This window comes from Protopterus annectens, chromosome 9.part0, assembly GCF_019279795.1.
Source record: "Protopterus annectens isolate FY-2018-M chromosome 9.part0, PAN1.0, whole genome shotgun sequence".
Lineage (NCBI taxonomy): Eukaryota > Metazoa > Chordata > Ceratodontiformes > Protopteridae > Protopterus > Protopterus annectens.
In genome coordinates, this window is record NC_056743.1 from 1,550,379,538 (window position 1) to 1,550,405,008 (window position 25,471).

Below are 25,471 nucleotides of genomic sequence, written 5' to 3' on the forward strand. Positions count from 1 at the left end.
ATACTGCACTCGCTAATGCCAAAAACATAGACTCCATGCATCCTGACAACATTCCAGGATGCTTCTTAAATAGTTTAAAAGAGAATGTGTAGGTAACCACAAAAAACAAAAACAGACTAAACTGAATAACTTGGAACAGCAGGTCAGCCCAGCGGTAAATCCAAGAACACACTGGAGAGTATTCCACAGCTGAAACACAGGTTTATTAAAACACTGCCAAGGATTAAGCACTTTCGTTAAAAAACTTCATCAGAAAAAAAATCAAAATATATGTTTTTTTAAGTTTCAAAGTAAAAACATACACATTAAACACTGTAATAAATCATATACCTTGATATAAATTAAACTCATAAGCAAAATCAAACACATATCAATAAATGTAACCTTGTTTACAAATTAAACAATATAAGATCTGAGGTTTAAAATGCTGGATATTGAAAGGCCCTCATTCAGTCCAGGAGTGTGTGTGTGTGTGTGTGTGTGTGTGTGTGTGTGTGTGTGTGTGTGTGTGTGTGTGTGTGTGTGTGTGTGTGTGTGGGGGGCAGTGGCATTCAATCTTATCTGCCACCGTAATTCTTTTTCTTCCAGGATATTTTCCCATGGCCCCCTGAGGTCCCTCACTACACTTTCTAAAACAGAGAAACCAAAATTATGGTCACTAAATTCCATAATGTGTTTAGCTAGGGCATTCCTGTGTTCGGTCCCCCTTTCTGATATCCAAAAGATGCTCGTACATGCGTTCTCTGAATTTTCTCTTAGTTTTTCTGACATAAAAATGTTCGCAGTTCTGGCACCTGGCCACATAAATGACCCCCTATGGAATTGCAATTACTACATGTGGTCACCCTCCAATATAACTCTACATTGTGTGCAACCACAATACTTATTAAAGGTCCCCCACTTTTTATTACTGGTGTATGGTCCACAAGCTAATGTCACATGTTCTAAATAATTCTTAAAGGTTTTACCCCTTATAAACACCACCTGAGGGGCTTCTCTCAATAATGTGGCCACCTCCTTAAAATGGGAAAGAATATTCCAATTTTTATACAAGATATTTCTAATCTCATAAGCCTTATTGCAGAAATGTGTAATAAAAGCTCCTTTAATATCTTGGGCTCCTTTTGGATCACCCACAGCTATATCCCCCATTGAGGTGATAGTAGAATTTATGAGTGGCACTATCTCCGCTTTCTCCCTTTTCTCTTTAATATTTGCATACACTTCCGTGATCATTTCTTTGGGGTAACCCCTATAAATAAACATGCTTTTTAAGACTTCACATTCCCTTGAAAACTCATCGCATGTGGATACCATACTGGCCAGATGTATATGTTGTCCCTTGACTATCCCAAATTTTGGTGTGTGGGGGAGGGGTTGTTCTCATAGTGTAAAATACTATTGCTTTAGGTAGGTTTACAATAAATAGTAGTAATCCATCTTTTTCCTTCTTGGTCCTTAGAGAAGGAAACAGCCAGATAGTTGATGGAAAGGGAGTTGAATGTATAGGTAAATTTTAGGAAGGGAGTGGTGGAATTCATATAGTCAATGAAGCCCCCTATTTCCTCCACAGTTCTATCCCATACGATAAAAATATCGTCCAAGAAACGGAGGTACAATTTCCAGGGTTTAACATCGAAATGTTTGAATAAGATGTACCTTTCCCATTGCAATAATATGATGTTAGCAAAAATAGGGGCACATGCAACTCCCTTCCTTTGCCTAAAATATTGACCCTCCAGGTACACATAATTATGTTTCAGAACCAATTCCATGCAAAGTACTAAAACATTTAGTGTTGCTGTCCAGAGTTGTACATTCACATAAGAAATCATGAAACCATTCCAACCCCAATTCAACAACAGAACCCACACTGTGAAAGTAGCACACTCCAAATCTGACTTCAGACCAGTGACAAGTGGAGTACCACAGGGTTCAGTCCTGGGTCCTCTCCTGTTTGGTATCTACTTCTCAGAAATACAGGCTAACACAGAAGGTCTTTGGCTAATGAAGTTCGCAGATGACTGCAAACTAGGAGCCATAATCAAAACTCCTAATGATGTGGACATCCTACAAAAGGGCCTAACTGAGACAGAGGCCTGGTGTCAAAGCCATGGCCTCAAGCTCAATGCCAAAAAGTGCATTGTCATCCCATTTGGTAAAAACTCTGTACCCATGAACTACCACATAGGCGGTAGTCTACTTAACACCGAAGGTATGATAAGAGACCTTGGGACATAGGTGGACAGTAGTCTCTCCTTTGATAATCACATCGCCACAGTAGTCAGGAAATCCTTCTACATGGCACACCTCATCACAAAAGGTTTCTCATCCAGGAAAAAAGAGGTCATTGTTCCCCTCTACTCATGACTCATTAGACCCATTATATAGAGTACAATGCCCCTTTTGGTATGTACCTCACAAGACAACTACAACAACTGGAAAGGCCACAGAAATACCTCACAAAGAGGATTTCCTGCCTCATATAGATGCCCTATGCAGGCCATCTCAAAACACTGCAACTTTACTCCATTGCATATCGCCTACTCAGAGGCGATCTCTGCCTAACATACAAAGCTATGCCAAACCCAGCACTGTTGGACATGCTACACTTAAAGAAATCCCAATCCATCCAAGCTACACACTCTAGGGACCTAAACCTTGTCACCACAATAAACAGAACATGCTGGAGAGATAGATTCCTGTCCCAGGGACTTCCCATACTCAGGAACAAACTGCCTATCTATATCAAACAAAGTTCCTCATTAGCACTCTTCAAGAAAAATCTTGATGATTGGATGGGAAATAGGAAATTCACCCTGCGGATTACTTCTGTGGCTCTGCTCGATAGGGGCACAGGAAAATAATTTTCTTGGGTGGCAAAAGCCAGGGTACCTTTTTGGCTAGGCTTATATAGGCCCTGGGGGCAGTAACCTAGTACCTACCTATGAACCTATGAACATCCACAGTAAGGAACACACAGTTATCAGAATACTCCATATTTCTCAGTTTCAACAAAAAGTCCCAAGAGTCTTTGCAAATATCCTCAAAAGGTTGCTAACAGTTTTTCAGGATGGTATCAACATATTTAACCAGGGGATGGGTTTTAGGTTTTCTAGCATTAACTATAGGTCTCATAAGTGGATTAGAGGTATCTTTGTGTATTTTGGGGATTCCAGAAATACACAGCACTACTGGATGTTCCACCCGGAAATAGTTATACAAATCCAGGGAAATTTCCTCTTGATCCACCATATCTTGTATATAAAAATCAGTTCTATGATAAACCAGCTTAATAATATACATAGAGGTTTCTTTATAATTCGCTGTTAGTAACATGACATAACATTCTATTAAAGTAGTCATCCCTATTCATAATTACCACCCCACCCCCTTTAAAAGAGAATGTATTAGGTCCACTTGAAACCCTCTTTAACCACTGCCTCATGATGGCGCTTATCCCACAGGAATGGGGAACTGCAACAGTCGTCCCTCTGCACAAGTGGGCCCATCAATTGACCCAGGCAACTACAGACCCATAAGCTTGACCGGTCTTATCTGCAAGGGCATGGAGAGAATTATCATGGACCTAATCAATAATGACATAAAAATTTTCCAAACACTGAACCAGACCTAATTTGGCTTTGTGAAAGGGAGGTCTTGGCTGATCAATCTGGTGGACTGCTTTGAAAAAGTCATCAGGGCCACAGATGATGATAAAACAGTATGCACCTCTTATCTAGACCTGGTCAAAGTTTTTGACACAATCCCCCACTTAGGGATCATAAATAAACTTACTGAGTTAGGCATAACCCCCTACATCATCAGATGAATAGCAAGCTGGCTCACTGACAGGACACGTGTAGTCCGAATAGGTGAATCCACCTCTGATAAGGAACCTGTTACTAGTGGTGTCCCACAGGGGCCAGTGCTGGGACCCCTCCTGTTTGGCTTTCGCTTCACATAAATATATATACCAATGTTGGGGACCTCTGGCTCACCAATTTCACTGAAGACTTCAAGCTGGGAGCAATCACTGAATTCCCAAACGATGATGACATCCTACAAACAGGTCTAAAAATTACAAACAACTACTGCCAAAACCATGGTCTTCAATTAAGTGTTAAAAAATATATATACAATCATACCCTTTGGTAAATGAGACATCTCTGCAAATTATAACATTGACAGCACACTTCTAAATGTAGACCCAGTGGTGAGGTACCTAGGAACACAGATAGATAGTAACCTAAACTCTGACCACCAGATAGCTACTGTAGTGAGGAGTTCCTTCTGTGTGGCTCAACTTATAAGTAAAGGCATGACATCAAGATCAAAGGAAGTCATAATGCCATTGTACTCAGCCCTTCCCAGGCTTCTAATCGAGTACATTGTTCCCTTAACCAAGCACTCACACAAACTGGAGCAGCCCCAGAGGTTTCTCACTTAAAAAATAAAAAGCATAAGACACATGTCTTATGCTGACTGGCTAAAGGCCCTATCCCTTTACATTATCTCATATCTTTTATTGAGAAGTGACTTATTCCTGAGCTACAAGACATTCTTTGATGCAGCCCTTATGAAAATGTTACATATTTGAAAGAAAAATTATACAAGGGTTGCACGTTCCATGGACTGGAACCTTATTTGTGACTCTAACAGAACTTGCTGGAGAGACAGATTCATATGCCAAAGACTACCTTGTCTATGGAATAGACTTCTCATCTTCATAAAACCAAGCCCACCCCTTGCTACCTTAAAAAAGAATTTGGATAAATGGATGCAGAACTGTAAATTCATTCCTAGCGTAATGCCCATGTCCCTTATGGACAGAGGCATTCTGTAAAATGACTCAGTGCTCCAGAACCCAAAGACCCACCACCCTGATACTAGTCCATCCCATATCTGATGAGCTAAAATATAATACTGTCATGTTTTAATTACTTATTTATTTATTATAACATTTGTTTACCGGGCAAGTCCAACTTGGAGCAAGCCAACTTTCAGTGGAGGCCTGGGAAAAATGCTCCAGTAACATCTTGGGTATTATTTGCTTGACTTGTAAAAGCTCTTGTGCAATTAGCCTAGTAATTACCTATGAACCTATACATCTACACAAACATACACGCACATGCGGGTGTGCACACACAGACACACACAGACACACACAGACACACACAGACACACACAGACACACACAGACACACACAGACACACACAGACACACACATATACACACACACACATATACACACACACATTTGAATGTGGGTACATCCAGATATGTAGCATGCATGTCACTGCATACAGTTTTTACAATTATACTGTGTATGTGCTGGAATTTGACTTTTTTTAAATAAAATAAATACATTTATAATGGTTTATAGTTACACAAATGTGTGTGTGTGTGTGTGTGTGTGTGTGTGTGTGTGTGTGTGTGTGTGTGTGTGTGTGTACATTACACACGGCCAGATTCCAAGAGATCTGTTCTCAGTGTAAGTGACCACTTTTGGAATGTGGTCCCTGGTATAAACCTGTTTATAGATAGGCCTAAGACCAAAATGAGTCACTTACAATGAGAGCAAGTCTTACATCATCAAGGCAGACTTGCATTGAAAGCAACTGTTTTGAAATCTGGCCCGCAGTTTTATTATTTTTTTTTCCTTTGAGAATGCTTGGGTGTGTATCTACTTATCTACTTAATTACTTTTTTTTTTGAGTTCACACTTTCCTTGATGGGGGGGGGGGGTGAAACCTTCTGGAAACTAGTATGTTGTTGTTCTTCTTTCGACTTTTCCCAGTTAGGGGTCGCCACAGTGGAACTCTGGTCCGCTAATGATTGGCAGTAGATTTTTGCGGTGCCGAGGTGCCAGCTCGACGCCCAACCTTCAACGAAGGCACGCCCATTCACACATGTCTTTCGAATACCACTCGACTGCGGGGAGGACATGCAGACTCCACACAGAAGGCGCTCCAGCCGAGAATCAAACGGGAGAATCTTTTGCTGTGAGGCAACACCGCAACCACTGCACCACCATGGTTTATTCTGGAAACTAGTATACAGTTTCCAAAACCATGGCTATATCCCTGTATGAAAATTCATGTTTGTTCAACAAGCTGTTACATCATGCTGTGACAGGCTTCTCCTTTGGCAGGGACATGGATAACCTTACTGGTCCTATGGTTCTTCCTCCTCATGTACTCAAAAAGAAAAAAAATAAAGTGCTTTTGCCTGTACTGTGGACTTAGTCTGCTCCTCAGCCACTGGTGGGTGACTCTGCAGTGGTGAGAGCTTGTTACTCAGACCACTGACTGGTTTCACCAAAACCTTTTGGTATAGTTCTTTCTGCCATAATGGGCCAGGGGTAAGCCATTTCTTCTGTGGCTGCTCCAGTGACCATATTGGGTATGAGAGAACCATCAACTCTGGGCATGGAAGTTTCTCCTGGAAGTTTTCCCCAGGGTCAGGCAGGCCTTAGGTCAAGTGGTGCCCTAGGCAAAAGGGCTACACAGCTGCCCTCACACACACCACTTGGTGCCCCCCATCCTTGTCTATTTACACCATCCAGTTTACTGAAAAAGCACTCCTGCTAGACCCTGCACTGTAGGCAGCCACCTAGTTGGCCTATGCCTAAGGCCGGTTATGTCAGTGTGGCCAGGGTAAGAGATCTGGTTTCTGGTCTGAATTGTCATCCATTCAGTTGGTCTCCTCCTAGGGTTGGCCCTAAGAAAAAGAAACAAAAGGTTAAACATATTTCATCTAAAGACAGTGGGTATGTTCATAAAAATGAATTAATTAGCTTGCAGCCTTTGAAATCATGAGGATGCTTTAACAGAGGATTCTGATAATGACAAGGCGGGGCTTCTGGCCATATCTTCCTCACAAGCATATAACTCTGGTTGTGAGGAGACTGTTTCTGAAGTTTTCACTACAGACCTTACTACAGTCCCTACTCAAGTTGCTCTACAAAGAGATAATTTGCATATAAGACTAACTAGTAATCTGGTGACTTTTTTTGAGATCTTCTCCTTGTACTGGAAAAGTTAATTCTGTCTACATTTGAACCAGCTCTTCTGGCTGTTTTTGGTTCATTATTTATCGACTGTTTTGCTTACAGCTGTGACATCTACAACAGAGTATCCCAGTTGAAAGCACTGTTCTTTGTTTCCTTTTCCTGACACATTCTGATTATTCCCCCTCCATAAGCAGTAATGTTTCCTGTATTATTCACCTTTGGACATCTGGCATAATTGTTGTGCCCTTTTCTCATATAACAGTAGGACCCATCACTGCAACAAACTGAAAGAGACACATATGTAAAAAACATCTCAAGGAGCAGTTACATTATCAAATGAACAGCACTGCTCCAGACAATACAATAAAACACATGAACCGCATCTGTTTCCATCATCATTAAATCAAAACAACCAAGAAACTATGTTGCAGAAAATATTTTAAAAAGTTCACTGTTGTGTCTGCCTGCAGAGCGAAAGAGTGAACCACTTAGATTTAAAAAAAGAAGCCCATATAAGCACTAATTCACAACCTTTCAAACATGGAGCTGCAGATAAAAGGAGCAAACAGAGGAGACTGTTAGCATTTCCTGAAGTGTTAGTTACCCTTCCCCCAAAGTACTGAAACCTGAGCTCATAGACTAAAAGCTGCCTGAATGTAAACAAAAAAATCACATGACCTACCATCCTAAACAAAACAATCAGACAAGCAGAGATTCTTGACACTCTCCCTTTAAGTCATAGCCCTTTCAACATTAATAATTAAATATCAGAGAGGTGTGCACCTTTTTCATGATACTATTGGTTCTGATAAGTTTTCCATGTCACTGTTTTAATATTCATGTTTTTAAAGAGGTATGGTGATACAGCACATCTTTACTGGCCAGTTCCTTGCTCCAGTGGGCTGTGTCTTTAGATTGGACGATTATTTTCATTGGAGAGTGTCTTTTTGAATTTTTTATATATATGTGAGTGGTTTCTGCAACTTTTTATATGGTCTGAAGAAGCGTGTTTGTTTTCTGCGAAAGTGCTTACCTTTCTTACTGACGCTTATTAAAGTTTTAAGCTGTGTGTCCAGAACTCAAGTTTTTCTTTTACATTTTACTGTTTGGTGGTGTTCCAGCCTTTATCTGACTACCTGACTTTGTTTGTTTGGGAGATATATATATATATATATATATATATATATATATATATATATATATGTGTGTGTACAGAGAGAAAAAGAGATTTACACACACACACACACACACACACACACGCACACAGAGTACATATATGTACATGTGGCTGTGTGTATATGTATGTATGTATAACATCTATATCTATATCTGTATCGCTATACATATATATATATATATATATATATATATATATAGATATATATATATATATATGTATATATATATATATATATATATATATTTATTTATTGCAGTTGGTTTACCAGGATAGTCCACTGGGCCATAAAGAACCCGTTTTCAATGGAGTCCTGGGGAGAAAAGCTCCAAAACAAACAAATATACATTCAACAATTTACATTAACAATCTAGGTACAGAGAGTTATTGGTACTATGTTGGCAGGAAAAAGCAAAACTTATCATATGTAGAATAGCAGTCATAACAGTTAATACAATTAAGAAGTGACCTACAAGTAATAGAGACAAATTAATAGAGATTAGAGAACAAAGATAGTAGGTACATAAAGTAGGATATGGTATTGAAGGAGATTTAGTAGAGTTAGTTATGTGGGGTGGGAGCAAGAGCATTCCCACTGTGATGCTAGATGTAAGAAGAGAGACTTTTTGAAGGTGGAGTGGTTAGAGGTGGTGCGAATGAGAGGTGGTAGGGAGTTCCAGAGGCGAGCGAGGCTGAAGGAAAGAAGTTTTTTTCCTGGTGGATAAGTAGGTTTATGCACTTCAAGTAGATTTTGATTGTTTGACTTTAGAACTCTGCTAGGTAGGTGCATTTTAAAGGCAGAGGAAAGGGAGGGACAGAGTGAGGGGTTTAGAATAAGCTTATGGGCTAGAGTTAGTTGAGTGTAAGTTAGTTGATTGGGAAGTTCTAGCCATTTTAGCTTATGGAGGGAGACACAGTGGTGAGTAGAGGACTTATGGCTGGTGGCGAATTTTGCAATTTTGTTATAGCAGGAAGTAAGCTGTTTTTTTAATGAGAACTGAAGATTAGTTAGTAGTGGGGCACCATAGAGAAGGGAGGGGATAAGAAAGGAGGTAGATAGACAGATTTTAGTGTCAGATGTGAGGTAGGCTTTCTGTCTATAAAGCATGCCAAGTTTTTGATGTGTTTTTTTAATGTTTATTTGCAGGTGGGAGTTGAATTTAAGTAGGTTGTCAATTTGGACCCCAAGTAGTTTAGTTTCTGATACTATTTCAAGGGGTGAGTTGTTTTGACTAGTAATTAAGAATGTACTTATGTCCGGAGGATAACTTTTGAAGGAGTAAATAACATTAGTTTGGTCTTGGTGGCATTGAGAGCTAGATGATTACTTAGCATCCATTGCTCTGTGGAAGAGAAAGCATCTTGGGTAAGTTTTTGTAGTGTAGTGATAGAAGAGGCAGAACAGATGATAGTAGAATCATCTGCATATTGGATGATGCTAGAGGAAAGAATTGATTTGTAGAAGTCATTTATAAATATATTGAAGAGAAGAGGACCCAGTATGGAGCCTTGTGGCACTCCAGTGGGGGTACTAAGGAAAGAGGAGGTAGCTTTTTCCATTTTACAGCTTGATTTCTGTTAGAAAGGTAACTAGAGAACCAGTTCAGAGAGGAGGAAGATAGGTGGAGTTTGGAAAGTTTAGTTAAGAGCAGGTTGTGTGAGATAGTGTCGAAGGCTTTGGAGAGGTCAAGAAGCAAAGTGGATACAATTTGTCCAGAGTCACGGGCTTTATTTACAGTTTCAAGGAAGGAGAGGAGGGCAGTCATAGTACTATGATTAGGTCTGAAACCATGCTGTGTAGGGGTAATGAGATGGTTGTCTAGGAGGTGAGGTGTGTGTGTGTGTACCTAAAATGATCTAAACAACATAAGATCAACAGTAAAAAGATGCAGAAAAATATCTAATCTGAAAAATACTAACAAAACTGAAGTTATGTCAGGTGAGGGTTTCTCCACTATATAGGTTTATAGGTAGGTACTAGGCTATTGACCCTAGGGTCTATATAAGCCTAACCAAAAAAGTACCCTGGTTTTCGCCACCCAAAAAAACTATTTTCCTGTGCCCCTGTCAAGCAGAGCCAGAGAAGTGATCCCCAGGGTGAATTTCCTATCTCGCATCCAATCAAGATTTTTCTTGAAGAGTGCTAATGAGGAGCTTTGTTTGACATAGATGGGTAGTTTGTTCCAGAGTATGGGAAGTCTCGGGAAGAGGAATCTATCCCTTCAGCATGTTCTGTTTATTGTGGTGACAAGGTTTAGGTCCCTAGAGAGTGTAGCTCAGAAGGATTAGGATTTCTTTAAGTGGAGCATGTCCAACAGCTCTGGATTTGACATAGCTTTGTATGTTAGGCAGAGATCAACTCCGAGTATGCAATATGCGATGGAGTAAAGCTGTAGTTTTTTGAGACTGTCTGTTTGAGGCAGAAAATTCACTTTGTGAAGTACTTCTGCGGCCTTTCCAGTTTTAAAGGTCTTATGAGGTACATACCAAAAGGGGCGCTGTACTCTATAATGGGTCTAATGAGTGATGAGTAAAGGAAAACTATTACCTCTTTTTCCTGGATGAGAAACCTTTTGTGATGATGTGTACCAAGTAGAAGAATTTTCTGACTACTGTGGCAATGTGATTATCAAAGGAGAGACTACTGTCCACCTGTGTCCCAAGGTCTCTAATCACACTTTCTCTGTTTAGACTACCACCTATGTGGTAGTTCATAGGTACAGTTTTTACCAAAAGGGATGACAATCCACTTTTTGGCATTGAGCTTGAGGCCATGACTTTGACACCAGGCATCTGTCTCAGTGAGGCCCTTTTGTAGGATGTCCACATCGTTAGGAGTTTCAATTATGGCTCCTAGTTTGCAGTCATCTGCGAACTTCATTAGCCAAAGACCTTCTGTGTTAGCCTGTACTTTCAAGAAGTAGATACCAAACAGGAGAATACCCACGAATGAACCCTGTGGTACTCCACTTGTCACTGGTCAGCAGTCGGATTTGGAGTCTGCTACTTTCACTGTGTGGGTTCTGTCAGGGAGCCAGTTGGCAACCCATCTTGTGACATAGGGATTTATACCTATGTTAGTGAGTTTATCTATAATTCCAGAGTGGGGGATGGTGTTGAAAGCCTTGGTGAGATCTAGATAGGCTGTGTGAACCACCTTACCCTCATCTACGGCTTTGGTGACTGCTTCAAAGAAGTCTATCAGGTTTAGGAGACATGATCTGCTTTTTACAAACCCGAACTGGGTGGGTTCCAGAGTTTGGAGATTACCAGTGTCATTGTTTCTAAGTTCCATGATGATATGTTCTATAGCCTTGCAAACCAAGCTCGTCAGGCTAGTAAGACAGTAGTTCCCAGGGTCTGTGGTGGCTCCCCTTTTGTGGAGTGGGTTAACCATCACTGTGCACCATTCAGTGAACACAAAACCTGAGGTGAGGCTATGATTGAACATGGTACTAGGGTGGGGTGCCAGTTCGCTATGAAGTTCATGTAGAACGCAGCCTGGGATGTTGTCATGTCCCATGGATGCTGTGTTATTGACTTGGGAGTGTGTGTTTTTTACCTGTGCAGCCATGATTACAGAAACTTTGCATTCTTACGGTATAGAGATGGGCCCTTTAGGGGGTGAGAGAGGTGGTAAAATTAGCACTGAACCTATCTGCCAGGACGTTGTCAATAACAGTTCTGTATATTTAGTGCCATAGAGCAGATCTGAGTGTTGACATTGAGATTCTTGACATGGCTATAGAATGATTTGTGGTTGCCTTTAGAATCAGTGGTGATTTTGTTTTCGTAACTAGCTTTGGAGGATTTTAAGAGGGATCTCAGCTTCTGAGGCTGACCATGGAGTTCCTCCAATCATGTGATTTTACTCTTTTTGCAACAGTTTCTTTCTTCTGTTGTAGAGTTTGTTTATGGCACAGGACCACCAGACTTGGCTTCCTTTTTTTTGGAGGACAGCATCTTGGTTCTGTTAGGCATAGCATGATCCGTGCACTCATTTAAGTATTTATAAAGTGCATTTGTGTAGGATTCAGCAGTCGTAACTATTGTCTGTCTGCATGGGTGTCGTGACGTTTGCCACTTCCGTCTTAAGCGTGAAGTTGGCTTTGGAGAAATTTTTTACGGTGGTTTCCTTAATGAGGGGTGGGGGTGGGATGTGGATGTCTAGGATGATTAGCTTGTGGTCGGATCTGATCAACGAGGAATTGACCTCTGGTGTGGAACACCGGTTGCCCATGTTGGTAATGACTAGGTCCAGGATACTGCTGCCCCTGGTGTGGGTGTATAAGTGGATTCAAGGTGTTGGAATTTATGAATTCCAGAAAACATTGAGCAAGAGAGTTGGTACAGGAGTAGTTTTCCCACTTAATGGTGGGGTAGTTGAAATTGCCCATTATTATGGTGTTAGGTTGCACCCTAATATTTTCCAGTGCGTCAAGAAATGAGTGGAAATCCTGGGGCATGGCAGGGGATCTGTAGCAAGCTACAATTTGGACTGCAGTCTTGCCTAGAGTTAGTTGCACTTGGATCATCTCGGATGCATTATGCTGAGCAACTAGCCAGGAGGTGTGGATCTCCTTAATGAATATGTACACGTCTCTGCCTTTAGTGCTTTGATCCAGGTTAGGTGGCCGAAAGGTGTGGTATGAATTATAGCCTGGTAATGCAGGGAAGCTCTCTGGAGCCTTGAACTAGATCTCTGTCACTGCACAGATGTCGATGTTCATTTTAAGGAGTGCCTCAAGTGAGTGCATTTTGAGGTTTATACACTTCTAGCATTGAGTAGCATTACCCTCATATTTTGCTTGCTTGTACCAGTTACAGTGGTGAATTTGTCATTTGAATCTTGCCTAAAAAAGGCACTACAGGGGTGACAACAGCCTTAGCCAGTATCCAGAATCCCAGGGGCAACAAGTGCAGGCCATCTCTGGCAAAGCATCATGGTCTGTCGATGATGTCATCCCAGGCAGACAGATACTGGATCCCCTTAGAATGACACCAGAAGCTTAGCCAAAGCTAAGGGTGGTTGGTGGCAGTCGGTACTACCTTTAGTCAGAGCAGAAGGTGGCATAGCTGGAGAACCTGTGCCAGCCTTCTCCCGGAAGGTCTGTGGGTTTGTATATAATTCACATCTCAAAAAAGTGTGTGTGTGTGTGTGTGTGTGTGTGTGTGTGTGTGTGTGTGTGTGTGTGTGTGTGAGCTACTTGGGCAAGGACACGAAGCACTGGTTGGACAAAGGGTGCTGGAAGTTTTGGCTTGACCACTCAGCTGAGATATGTACCCTATAGCTGTGCCAGTGGGGAGTCTTACTGGAGATCTGCTGTGAGAGAGAAAAAACAGCCCTAGACTGACTGTGATCTCTGTGCACCCTTAAGGGGAAGCTGTACTTCACTGTGTGTACCGGTTATCCTCTCAATGTCGATGCCCCTCACTTGTGTTAGTGGTGAGGACTGAGGATCCTTGATTACTGGGCCAGTGCACGGGCATCACAACCTTGTTAACCTATCTTTCCATTGTTCTACTGTCCTTGCCAGAGGGAAGGAGCTTAGTAGAAGTCAAAAGTCTGGAAGGCTTACCAAAAGAAAGAAATAACTGAGGAGACAAAAGACAGACATCTGCAAAGAAATTTACAACCATCAGGCAACCTAAAAAAGTCTTTTTTATGAGCAGGGGGCTGGGAATCAGGACACTAAGAAGCTGCTGAAAATGTGTCCAACAAAGCAGCAAAAACAGGAGGAACCTTTTCTCTCTCAGCTCACATTCTCTACAATGGTTTAGAAGCTATCTCGTAAACAGGCAACAATCAGTGCTTTGGGGGAATAATCTATCGTGCTTACTTCCAGTAAATATTGGTGTTCCACAAGGATCAATCCTAGGACCCCTTCTTTTCTCACTATTTATCAATGACCTTTATTTGAATGTGCCACAAGCTACCTGCATCCAATATGCAGATGACTCGACTTTGATCTGCACTGCTAAAAGTGTTTCCTCCCTCCAGTCTATCACCCAAATAACTTTCCAAAACGTTGAAAAATGGTTTATGCAACACTGCCTCCTCCTTAACCCCAAAAAAACTAAGCTTCTTCTCTTTACTCCTACTAACAAATCTCCTATACCTTTCTTTACTATCTCCTCAAATAATTCTACATCTATTAACCCTGATAAAACCACTCGACTATTAGGTGTAACCATTGACAACCATCTCAACTTTGATGACCATATTAACACTACTATTAAAGCTGTTAATAAAAAAATTGGGACACTTTACAGAATTAAACCCTTCCTTACCCCAGCAGCCAAAAAAACATTGCACAGACCAACCTGATTTCCACCCTTTTCTATGCCTCAGCTATATATACTTCCTTATCTAAAAATAACATTACCAAACTCTCTACCTGTTATAATAGTATAGCCAGATTCATTACTGCTACTCCCCTCAGAACTCACCACTGTAGCAACCTCAAACAACTAAACTGGCTAGAGCTTAACAACCACCTACACTACCAACAATTACTTGTCATTCATAAGACCCTTCACTTCCCTGACAATACTCCTAGCCTGGCAAGACTGATTTCTCCTTATAAAAATCTAGTCACATTTCGCTCTGCAAATAAACTCCTAGTATCCTCAACTAAATCTTACAATAAAGCTGGAGATGCGTTAATTTCAAATTCCATAGGTAAACACTGGAATCAACTCCCTCAAGATATAACTAATCAAGACTCTACCTCTCTGTTCAAAAAACATATCAAAGAACATCTTAAAACTCAATGGCTATGTCCTTGTACTAATCCCGACTGAAAGTATGTCTCCTCACATTAATTTTTGCTACCCTTCCCCCTTCCTGAACTCCAAACTTACACTTTCTATTGTTGAGAATTACTTCTTAAAAGTATACCTATTGTTTTCAATTTGTTGAGCTTATCTTATAAGTTTTTAGATTTTATATTGCAATTCTATTTTTAAACTTTTTAAACTTTTATATTGTTGCAAGATAACTTTCTTGTGATATACCAGTGTTAGTTTATGCATGTACTGGAGCTTTTCTCCCCGGGCCTCTACTGTAAACGGATATATATCCAGTTGGACTAGCCCGGTCAACAAATGTAAAATAAATAAAATAAATAAATAAAATAAATAAACTGCAGAGGAATTAAGAGACTACATTTCGAGGAGTTCATATTTTTTCTGATCAGAAATTTGGGTGCAGACCCACATAAAAACAGACAGTATTCCCAAAAGAAACTTCCTCAGAAGAAGAGTCTGAGCTAATACAGTCCTCCTCCTCCACAGAAGCATAACGTAATGGAGAGAGAATATAGGAGAAATAGGCCAGAGTGTTCAGAATCTCTAAGTCCTCACTGGACAAGTCCACGTTGGAACTAAAAAAAAAATCAAATCAATTTTTTCACTCTTTTCTGAGCTATTTTTACACCTCAAAATCACTGACTTATAAAACTTGAATATGTTTTCTGAAAAACGGCTATTGATGGGGCTTGCATATCAACGTGACCTTATTTTTTTTCAAGCTTCTTTCCCATAATCTATTTCAAGTCTGCTTTATACGAGTCATGATAGACATAAGGAAGTAGTGGTGTATTCCGATGCCACTTGCAAATTAGTGTCAGTCACTGTCATCCTATATACTGTCTGAAAAAGGACCTAATCTGTGTGTCTCAAGGCTTGTTTTACAGTACACTCAGGAATTATACAGCTGTAACTAAGCTGCTAAACTGCAGGCCTTTGTTCAACATATCTTTCTAGTCAGAGATGAACTGACAGCCCCTCTCCCTACACTTCGATAAATGTGCTGAAACTTTACAAGAATTAGAAAAAAAGAAGTTGTGTCTTACCATAACGTTCCATCTGTGTTGTCAATCTTCAGTAATCCTTGACTGTGGGCTTGGTTCTAAGCCTCAGAAGAGACACGGATGTTTATTTCAGCCAACGCCCTCCAAACTCTCGAGCTAAGCTCTACACATGATGCTCCTCTGTAAATTACCTCAGATTGAGTTTGCCCACAATACAGACAAACCAAAGCCATAAATGAGAGATCAAGTCTGATTTCCATACTATGAAGTTAGTCTTTTGGAAATACTTGGCCTACTAAGAGTCTAGGTAGGGGGAAGGGGGGGGGGGTTGTCCAGGATTACTGAATATCAACAACACAGACAGAACATTATGGCAAGACAACTTCTTTATCTGATGTTGTCAATCTAAAAGTAATCCCTGACTGTGTTACAGAGTCCCTAGTAACATGCATCTTGGGTCTCCTGGAAGAATATTCCAGAGCACCATGATGCATGAATGATGCACGTCCCCTAGAGACCTTGTCCAATTTGCAATGTGTAATAAAAGTATGAGAAGATGCCCATGTAGCTGCTGTACAAATGTCCTCAAGAAGCTCTGGCATGAAAAACTGCAGAAGCAGCTACAGTTCTAGTTCAATGAGCTTTCACAGGACATAGCTGTTGTCCCTTTGAATGATAAATAAAGGTGATACAGTCTAAGCCATTTAGCTAAAGTAAACTTAGAAACTGGGTTACCTAGAGAAAGTGACTAAAAAGCAACTGCTCTGATTTCCTTAAATCTTTTGTTCTGTGAACGTAACTGTCTGTGGATGTCTAGTAAGTGCAGACAGTACTCTCCCTTATTGAAGGCATTAGGGAAAAAGACTGGTAGGTGTAAAGTCTGATTGATATTAGACTGTGAAAATTGGATTAATCATGAGAGAAACCCTGTCCTTATGAATTAAAAAGGGGGGCTTGCAGTACAAAGCCTGAATTTCAGATACCCTTCTGGCCGAAGTGATTGCAACTAAAAACAATTTTCCAGGTCAAAAAGTTTAATTCACAAGTAGCCAATGGTTCAAAAGGGGATAAGGTGAGACACAATAGGACCAAAGGTAAATCCCATGAGCAGCAGGTTTCTTAGAGGGTGGCCTTAGCATATGGGCTCCTTACAAAAAGGCCTTACACAGTTAATGCGATATCAGAGAAGAACCATCAAAACCAATACAAAAATGGATATTACAGCTAGATGTATTCTAATGGTGGAAGCTGAACAGCCAAACTGATAGACCTGTCAAATTCTAAAAAGTCATCCACAGGAGCTGCCGAAGGGTGAATATTAATGTCAAGAGCCCATCTAGCAAAATTTTTCCATTTACTATGGTACAGTTTTCTAGCTGAAGGCTTGTGAGGAGCTAAAATGATTTGTCAGACTGGTGATATAAGAGAAGGAAGCCTGGCAATCAAAGGAATTGGAGTAGCCACGCAGTGAGCTTGAGATGTTGGAAATTCGGATGAACCATTCCTTCTAGGTGAGATCGCCTATAGTAAGCAGTAGGTGGGCACAGCGCCATGACATGTGGGTGCAGGACCACTTCATTCAGACTTCCTTTCTCCTCAGCAACCCCTCCCAGATTCTTGAAGTAGGGTTGCCACCTTTCATTGTGGCTAAAACCGGAGTAAGGCCACACCCCTTGCATCACCAGTATCCATGCCCACCCCCACCCTTTCTCCCACCCACACTCTGCCCATTCTATGATGTCACTACAACATCTTTGGGCAGGGTACGCCCTCTTTTTCTGTTCCTAATGCCTGCTTTCAGCTGATTTACTATGCTTTTCTATAAAAAAGCATAGTAAATCAGCCGATTTACAAACTCCGATAGTCTGTTTCCTTTTTTTTGAAACAGAATACCGGAGTTTGTACAGTGTTTGCCGGACTACCAGAGAATCAATTTAATTTCCGGATAGTCCGGTAAAAAAACAGAGGGGTGGCGACCCTAACTTGAAGCTATTAACCTGTTCCACTGTTTTCCCTTTTATCTCAGCTCTCATCTTCTTCTGATTACCCCAATTTGCTGCCATTACCACTGTCTTATCTGTGCTCAGGTTTAGCAAGTTTTAGCACTGAAAATAATTTAATACACAAAGTCTGTATTTCTGGTCTTCTCAATCTTTACAAAATCTTAGGTTCATCTCATGTGCCTAGAGTTTTACATTCCATTCCCCTATCCTTCACTGAAGCTCTCACTAAGACTCTGCCTGTAATGCCACATCATTTGTAAACAGTAACTTAGTTGATCTGTCCCCTCCAGCCTGTTTGCTGATGTAATCCACCATCAGTATGAACAGAAGTGGGCTCAGAGCTGACCCCTGATGCATACCTATGCCCACTGGGAATCCCTCTATGAGACCAGACACTGTTTGTACTTGAATCATTGGGTCCTTGTACATAGCCGGCACTAATTCTACCAATGTTTCTGGGACTTCATACCATAGCAGAACTGCTCAAATCAGCTTTCTTGGAACCTTGTCATGCGCTTTCTCCAAATCTAGGTGTGCCCATTTGGGCTCTTTACTCATTTCTAGCTTCTTCTCAACTATCTCTCTGACTGCAAACATGGGGTCAGTTGTGCTGAATCCTGATCTGAATCCAAATTGCTCATCTCCCATCTTACTTTCTACTACTCTGCGTATCCATTTATTCCATTATCAATCACCCTCTCCAGAACCTTCATGCAGTGTGACAGGAGTTTGATACCTCTGTATGGCCCACAGTTTTGGATGTCCCCTTTGTTCTTGTACACTGGCATGACTATGCTTATTCTCCAGTCATCTGAGATATACTTTTCTCTCCACACAGCTCTGAGTACCCTCAGGAGACATTTCTCCCCTATCTCACCCAGCATCTTTATCATATCTGCTGTGACCTCATCTGAGCCTGCTGCTTTCCCTGACTTCATTTTCCTTAGTGCTGCTCTTACTATTTCTATGGTGGGCTCCTCTTCTCTCATCTTAGGCTGTGTCTGGGGCAGTACAGCTTCTGTGGTGGTTTCTTCATTTAGAAACTGCTGGAAGTACTCCTTCCATCTGGGGCAGTACAGCTTCTGTGGTGTTTTCTTCATTTAGAAACTGCTGGAAGTACTCCTTCCATCTGCCTTTGATGTCCTGTGGACTGGTGAGCAGGTTCTTACTGGCATCCAATATGAAGGGTGTCTGAATATCTTCTTTATCTTTCTGTCTTTGCCTTGCAACCTAATAGTTTCTTTGTGGCACCTACTGAGTCACTTTCTAGAAGCTGTCCGTGCCTCTGATGTCTTGTTCTTTGTTATTGCAACTCCTTTCTTAGCCTCTTTATTAGACAACCAGTACTTTTTCCTAGCCTCGTCCATTTTTTTCTGTCTCCCTCTTTTTCCTGCACTCCATCTTTCTTTTGATGACTTCCTGGACTTCTGCACTCCACCATCTTTCCTTATGTATGTTATTTCCATACCTGGGTTAGCTATATATCTGTTCTGTAGTCCTCACGCATGCTATTTCGAGGTGCTACCATTTTTCTTCAACTTTGCCTGTTTCCTCCTCTTCTTGGGGTGCTGGAGCCCTGAGTAATTCCTTGCACTGCTGTGCTTTCTCTCCAGTCAACTTCCAGGTCTTCAGCCTGGTCTCTGTTGACCTTAGACCCTTCTCTACCCACTGCTTGCAGCTGATTCTGGCAATTGTTGGTTTATGCTGTAGGCTGACTGTTTCAGTGGGGATAACTTTGCAATCACTGATTCTACCCAAGTGCCCTTTCCTTACTAAGAGGAAAGTCTTACCCAAGTTGCATGTTGACCACTCTTGTATGTGATCTTGTGACTGTCTCGCTTTCTGAATCATGTGTTGGCTACTATCAAGGTATTTGCCAGACAGAAATCTAGAATGGCCTCTCCTTCTTTATTCCTGTTGCCTCACCCATGTAGACCTAGACAGCCCTCATATCCATACCTGTCAGCTGTTCAGATTTTCACAGAATGTCCAGATTGTTCCTCATATTTCCGGTCTGTTCCTCATAAAATGTGTGGTTGTCTGGCAAATTATTCAGGTTTGAAGTTACTAAATAAAACTAAATAATGACAGACATTTTAGTTTCAGACTTCATATCCTTCAGAAAATACTTAATAATGCTAAACCTGTTATTCTAGCAACTTTCTAAGGTTAGAGGAGGAATATTTAAAAATCTGTCCCTATTTTTGGGCCTTTGTCCCCCATTATTTCTGGGCTTTGTCCAGATTTCTTGTGCTGAGAAGATGAGAGATATGCTCATATCCTGTTCTGTTTGTCCTGATATATGCATTCAGGTCACCCATTATCAACACCAATTCCTGTTGACCTACTTTATCTAGTAGGTCCTACAACTGCTGTCTGAATGTACTTTTCACTATCACAACCCTGCTGTGGGGCATAGGCTGAAATTATGAATACTGTTTTGTCATGAGACTGGAGTCTGATGACATCCCTCATTGTCTTCTGAAGACAGTCTCTCATTACAATTCCCACACCATTTCTAGCCTGGCCTCCTCCTAAGTAGTAGACTCTGGATCCCAAGCCAAGTGGCTTTGCTGCATTGCCTTTCCTTTTTGTCTCTTTGGATACATAGGATGTCCATCCTTCTCCGTACCATCATGTCATCCACTTCCAAGCTCTGCCTGTCAGTGAAGGTACACTGAGTGTAGCAATTCTTAGTTCATGTTTGGCAGGTTGATTGGTTTTACATCCATCTTTTGCTCAACAGAGCTATGCCAGGTTACCCAAGCTGGGAAAATGGACACCAGCTGGATAATAGCTTATTGACCCAGGGCTGCTGGGCTTTATGATGGGCACACACTGGCCAATAGGGGCACATAGAGGCGATCTCTGCTTAACATACAAGGCCATGTCAAACCCAGTGCTGTTGGACATGCTACACTTAAAGAAATCCTAATCCCTCAGAGCCACACGCTCCAGGGATCTAAACCTTGTCATCACAATAAACAAAACATGCTGGAGGGATAGGTTCCTGACCCAGAGACTCCCCAAGCTCTGGAATAGACTGCCTCCTTGGCCCTCTTCAAAAGGAACCTTGACGATTAGATGGGAGAATGATCAAGTCAGTCACGCTGCTAGACAGGGGTCCAGGGAAGTAAATAGTGTGGGAAGAAATAGCTAGGGAATTGTTTTGGCTAGGCTTGTATAGGCCCTAGGGCCGATAGCCTAGTACCAACCTATGAACCTATGAAACTATGAACATAGACCCTTCCCTGGTGTAGGTCAGAGTAGGCTGAGTTCTCAACCCATTTATCACTGGCAAATACCATGCCCATTTTGGTAACATTAGTCAACATGACCAAATCACATTCTTTCCTATGTGACTGACTATATATTTGTTTGGGCCGCTTCTTTCCAATTTGTCTGACTTAATAATTAAGACTATTCAGCTACTATAACCTTAAATTGTCTCTGCTACTTTGCTAAGAACTTGTTCTGTGCAGAAGGAATTAAGATTAACATTTTCTCCCTGACATGAAACTCTGTATTCCTCACATGTCTACTGCATATCAACTGCCGGGTACCATGTACCATTCTCATGTGTTCTCTGATTATGGAAATTACTATCCTGAATCTTTGCTTTTTATTAGTTTAATAGTCTGGTGTACTTCTGAATGAGCCTTTTCTTCTTGTCATGTCTGCTTGATGATGTCCAATAACCCCTAAGGATGCCTGCCACACAGAAGTTTAAGTCATTACATCTGAGAGACACCTCCAGGTGCATCTGCAGTTAATTCCTGCTGACAACTCTAGGTGTCAAATATTGCTTGTTCATATTTGCATCAGTAATTCCAAAACCATGCTATGTACAAGGTTTTAAAATATTTCATATTAACGCTTACACAATGTCAAACTCAACTACATTAATATTTGACCTCTGTCTCGTGCAGGTAAATAGATATTAACTGTTGCTTTTATGATATTAATTTATACAAATATAATTTTCACACTTTTCTAAAAATATTTCAACAACCAAGTAACACAGACAGAACTCCTTAGCCACATATGAAAGCTTTCAGCTAGAGGAATAAAATGCTGCTGACAGCATGTGTGTAGCTTGAGTTCTGCTGAGATATTGTAAGTTGTTTACAACATATTACAACTGTAATAGTTACTGCGTTTACTGTGACTTATAAAATTCAGTTTAAGATCTAGAACCTAAAGAATACTACCACTATAAATATAGTTTGTGCTGAACATTTGCCATTTGTACGTCTTTCATAACCGCTATAGTTCCAGAAATATGAACCTTTTTTGAAATGTGAGGACATAATTTGATTCTGTCAAAAGGCTTAGGGTCCGCCCATTGGAAGTTAAAGTGCAAACCTCCTGAGCTCCATTGGAGTGAATGAGTTACAGAAACTAAAGCATGTGATTACCTGCTTTACCTCTCTGCTGAAAAACAGGAAGTATGGCAGGAGCTGGTCCCAATTCTTTCTATCTTCCTCAATGGTTTTCCTTAAAATGGATTTTAGGCATCTTGTTGAAATGCTCTACCAGTTCATCGGTTTGGTGGTCATTGCCGGCCTTAGGCATAGGCCAACTAGGTGGCTGCCTAGGGCGCTGCTCTATTAGGGGCACTTTTCCAGTATTTCTTTTGTGTAGATAGACCAGGATGGGGGTACCGGGTGGTGTGGTGAGGGGGTGCAGTGGAGCCCTTTTGCCTAGGGCACTAGTTGACCTAAGGCCACTCCTGTTGGTGGTGATACACAGAGGGCTTCAATTATTTCTCTCAGAAACTCTGGCAAAAGGGGTGCGCTATCTTAGATGTGAATACGGCACCCTTTTCAGCAATTGCTTGTTTTAGTATCACCACTTTGGAGAATAGTGGAACCATCTACTTTGTTATAGCCATAGCATTAGTGTTTACATTCAGAGTGGGATTACATCTAATCTAGGATTAATAAAAAATACTGGAACCCATTACTGGATCTAACTAGTGGTGCAACTGTATCCATTACAATCAATTTAAAAGATATCTCTGTTATAGACATAGGAACTAGAACATTTCTGAAGCCAGGATTTTGTGCTGTTTTCTATTACTTAGGGCATTTGCATAAGAACTTCTGTTTCTTTCATAGTGCCTGGCTAATGTAGTCTGGTAAAAATCATTTTCTTGATTTCGTGTATACCAATGTGCCCCACCCCAGGTTGATTGCTGTGCTTTCATGTCATCACCAAGTTCCTGAATATTCAGATTACCAAGGGCTGTTGCACAACTTCCTATTTCTCTTAATTTACCCACTATAGCAGGTTATTTATATTTCAAACAAGTAAGTGTGCCTGTTGCAGGTTCCTCTCCCAGCACCATAATTATATTCTCTCTGGCTACGACTGGGTTTCCTAAGATTTAACTGACTCACATAAAGGTCAGCTATATCAATGGGGTGTTTCTCGTAATGTCTCATGAGGTAAAGGGCTATGGCTTTTCTACTGCTTGTACTTGCACTGGTGTTTCAGTATCCCATTCTCCTAAATCTCGTTATTAACATTATTTGGGAAAACCACCTGTTGTTGCCTCTTTCTTAAAGACTTTATAAGTTTTTCTGTCTGAGAAATGGTGACTTGACACCCTCTTCTTTTTTCTTTACAATTTTCATAGCCTGGTTCTTTGATTTTTTTTGCTACCACTTTCTCCTGCTTCTCTATGCAGCAAGGTTTTTTGTACTTAAGACTTAGCTGTAAGTTCACCAGAACTCAGAAGTTATCCAGTCAAAGTTTCTTTCTTGATAGCCTTGCTGGTTATTTCTGTTTTGGGCTTATGGTCTTGTACCCTTACATACATCTCACTCTCTATTATAGGTTCATAGGTTCATACTAGGCTATCTGCACTGGGGCATTTATAAGCCTAGCCCAATTGTGTTTGGCTTACACCACCCCTTGATTTGAGTATACTGTGCCCTTTTTAAAGTTTAGTTTACTGTGCCTCTGTCTAATAGTGACACGGAAGTAATCCCCGGGACAAACCTACGATCCCCCATCCACTCATCAAGATTCTTCTTGAAGAGAGTCAGTGAGGTGCTCTGCCTAACATGAATTGGAATTCTATTCCAGAGAGAAGGGAGCCTCTGGGTTATGAATCTGTCCCTCCAGCATGTTCTATTTTGTAGCCATACTTTTGTTACTGGAAGGACCACATGATCTTTCTCTCTCCTGTATGCTCACCAAAGAGTAAAAGGGTCACACAGACTAATCAAATAGTAAAAAATACAAGAAAGAACTAGCCAAGCTAGAGTTTTCACTGTGTGATACTTTTTTCTTTTTAAGTCTTTATGGATACACTGGCTTCTTTGGGCTGAATGTATCCATAAAGACTTAAAAAGAAAAGTAAAAAGTCATAGCAAATTCAGAAGCCATGTATGTGAAACACTTGATGTCCTTAAGGGGTCATTTGCATATATCCCTTGGACCTCTATTACAGCAGGTTTAAGGTACCACACAATGAAAACACTAGCTTGACTCCCTGTATGCTCACTCATATCTTTGTTCTCTTAAAGGTTTCTAATTCTACTCCCAAGCTTTTACTGTCTCCAAATTTGCAGTTTCACCCACTGGTAATACCTTTCCCCCATTTCAGAAGAAGGGAAAGTTAGGGCAATGGTATGATTTTCTTGAGGGTTCACCCTCTTAATTTGGGGACATGGTTTGTCAACAGCATTAGCCCCTTTCCAGTGTTGTCATAATTTTTTAAAATGAGGTAAGTTCTTCCTGATTATTTTGTCATGTCTTCATCTTGGCACCATGTGACAAGATGTAATATCTTCCCAAACACACTTTTGATCTCCACTAGGGCAATGAGATATTGCCTCATGTCCTATGGATGCACATTATTTCCACAGCCTTTTTTGACATAGTCCTCTCTTTGCAAACATACTATGCTTTTATCATGCTGACCATAGTACTAGAATCTAACATCCATTGCCTTTGTTCTCCATGTAGTAATATGGCACACTTAATTTAGTTGTTGCAAAAAAACAAAATGCAGTTTTAGCCATTCTAGCAGACATATTTTTGCATTCCACAGGTTCTACAGCATTTACTTATCTCAATAAGTCTCACAGCAGTATCAGAATTTCTCTCTCTATTACAGTATTTAGGAAGGTGGCCTCTTTTCACCCATTTAAAACAAAGTACATATGTAATTGACCCATTCGGTTTATTAACCATTCTCTCTGTTGTTCCAGATGGTTCACTCTTACACAAGCTTTCATGACCTCAGATTCTCCTGACTAATGTACCAAAACTTTCAGAATCTCAAGGGTTGGACTGACATGGTCTCTTTTTAACCTGAATCTGCAGCTTCTGCTTGAATTTGATAATCACCTATATTTTTGCAATGGTTTCTTTACTATTACTACCGATATTTTTGCAATGGTTTCTTTACTATTACTACCCTCTGGATCTACCCACAGAGATGAAATA

At 40.8% G+C, this 25,471-nt stretch overlaps 1 protein-coding gene across 1 annotated transcript in view; it reads right to left on the reverse strand.

Moving 5' to 3' along the window:
- Window positions 1–25,471, reverse strand: part of LCP2 (lymphocyte cytosolic protein 2) — a 1,995,233-nt gene that overhangs the window by 1,836,279 nt on the left and 133,483 nt on the right. The gene's annotated exons all lie outside the window — the stretch shown is intronic.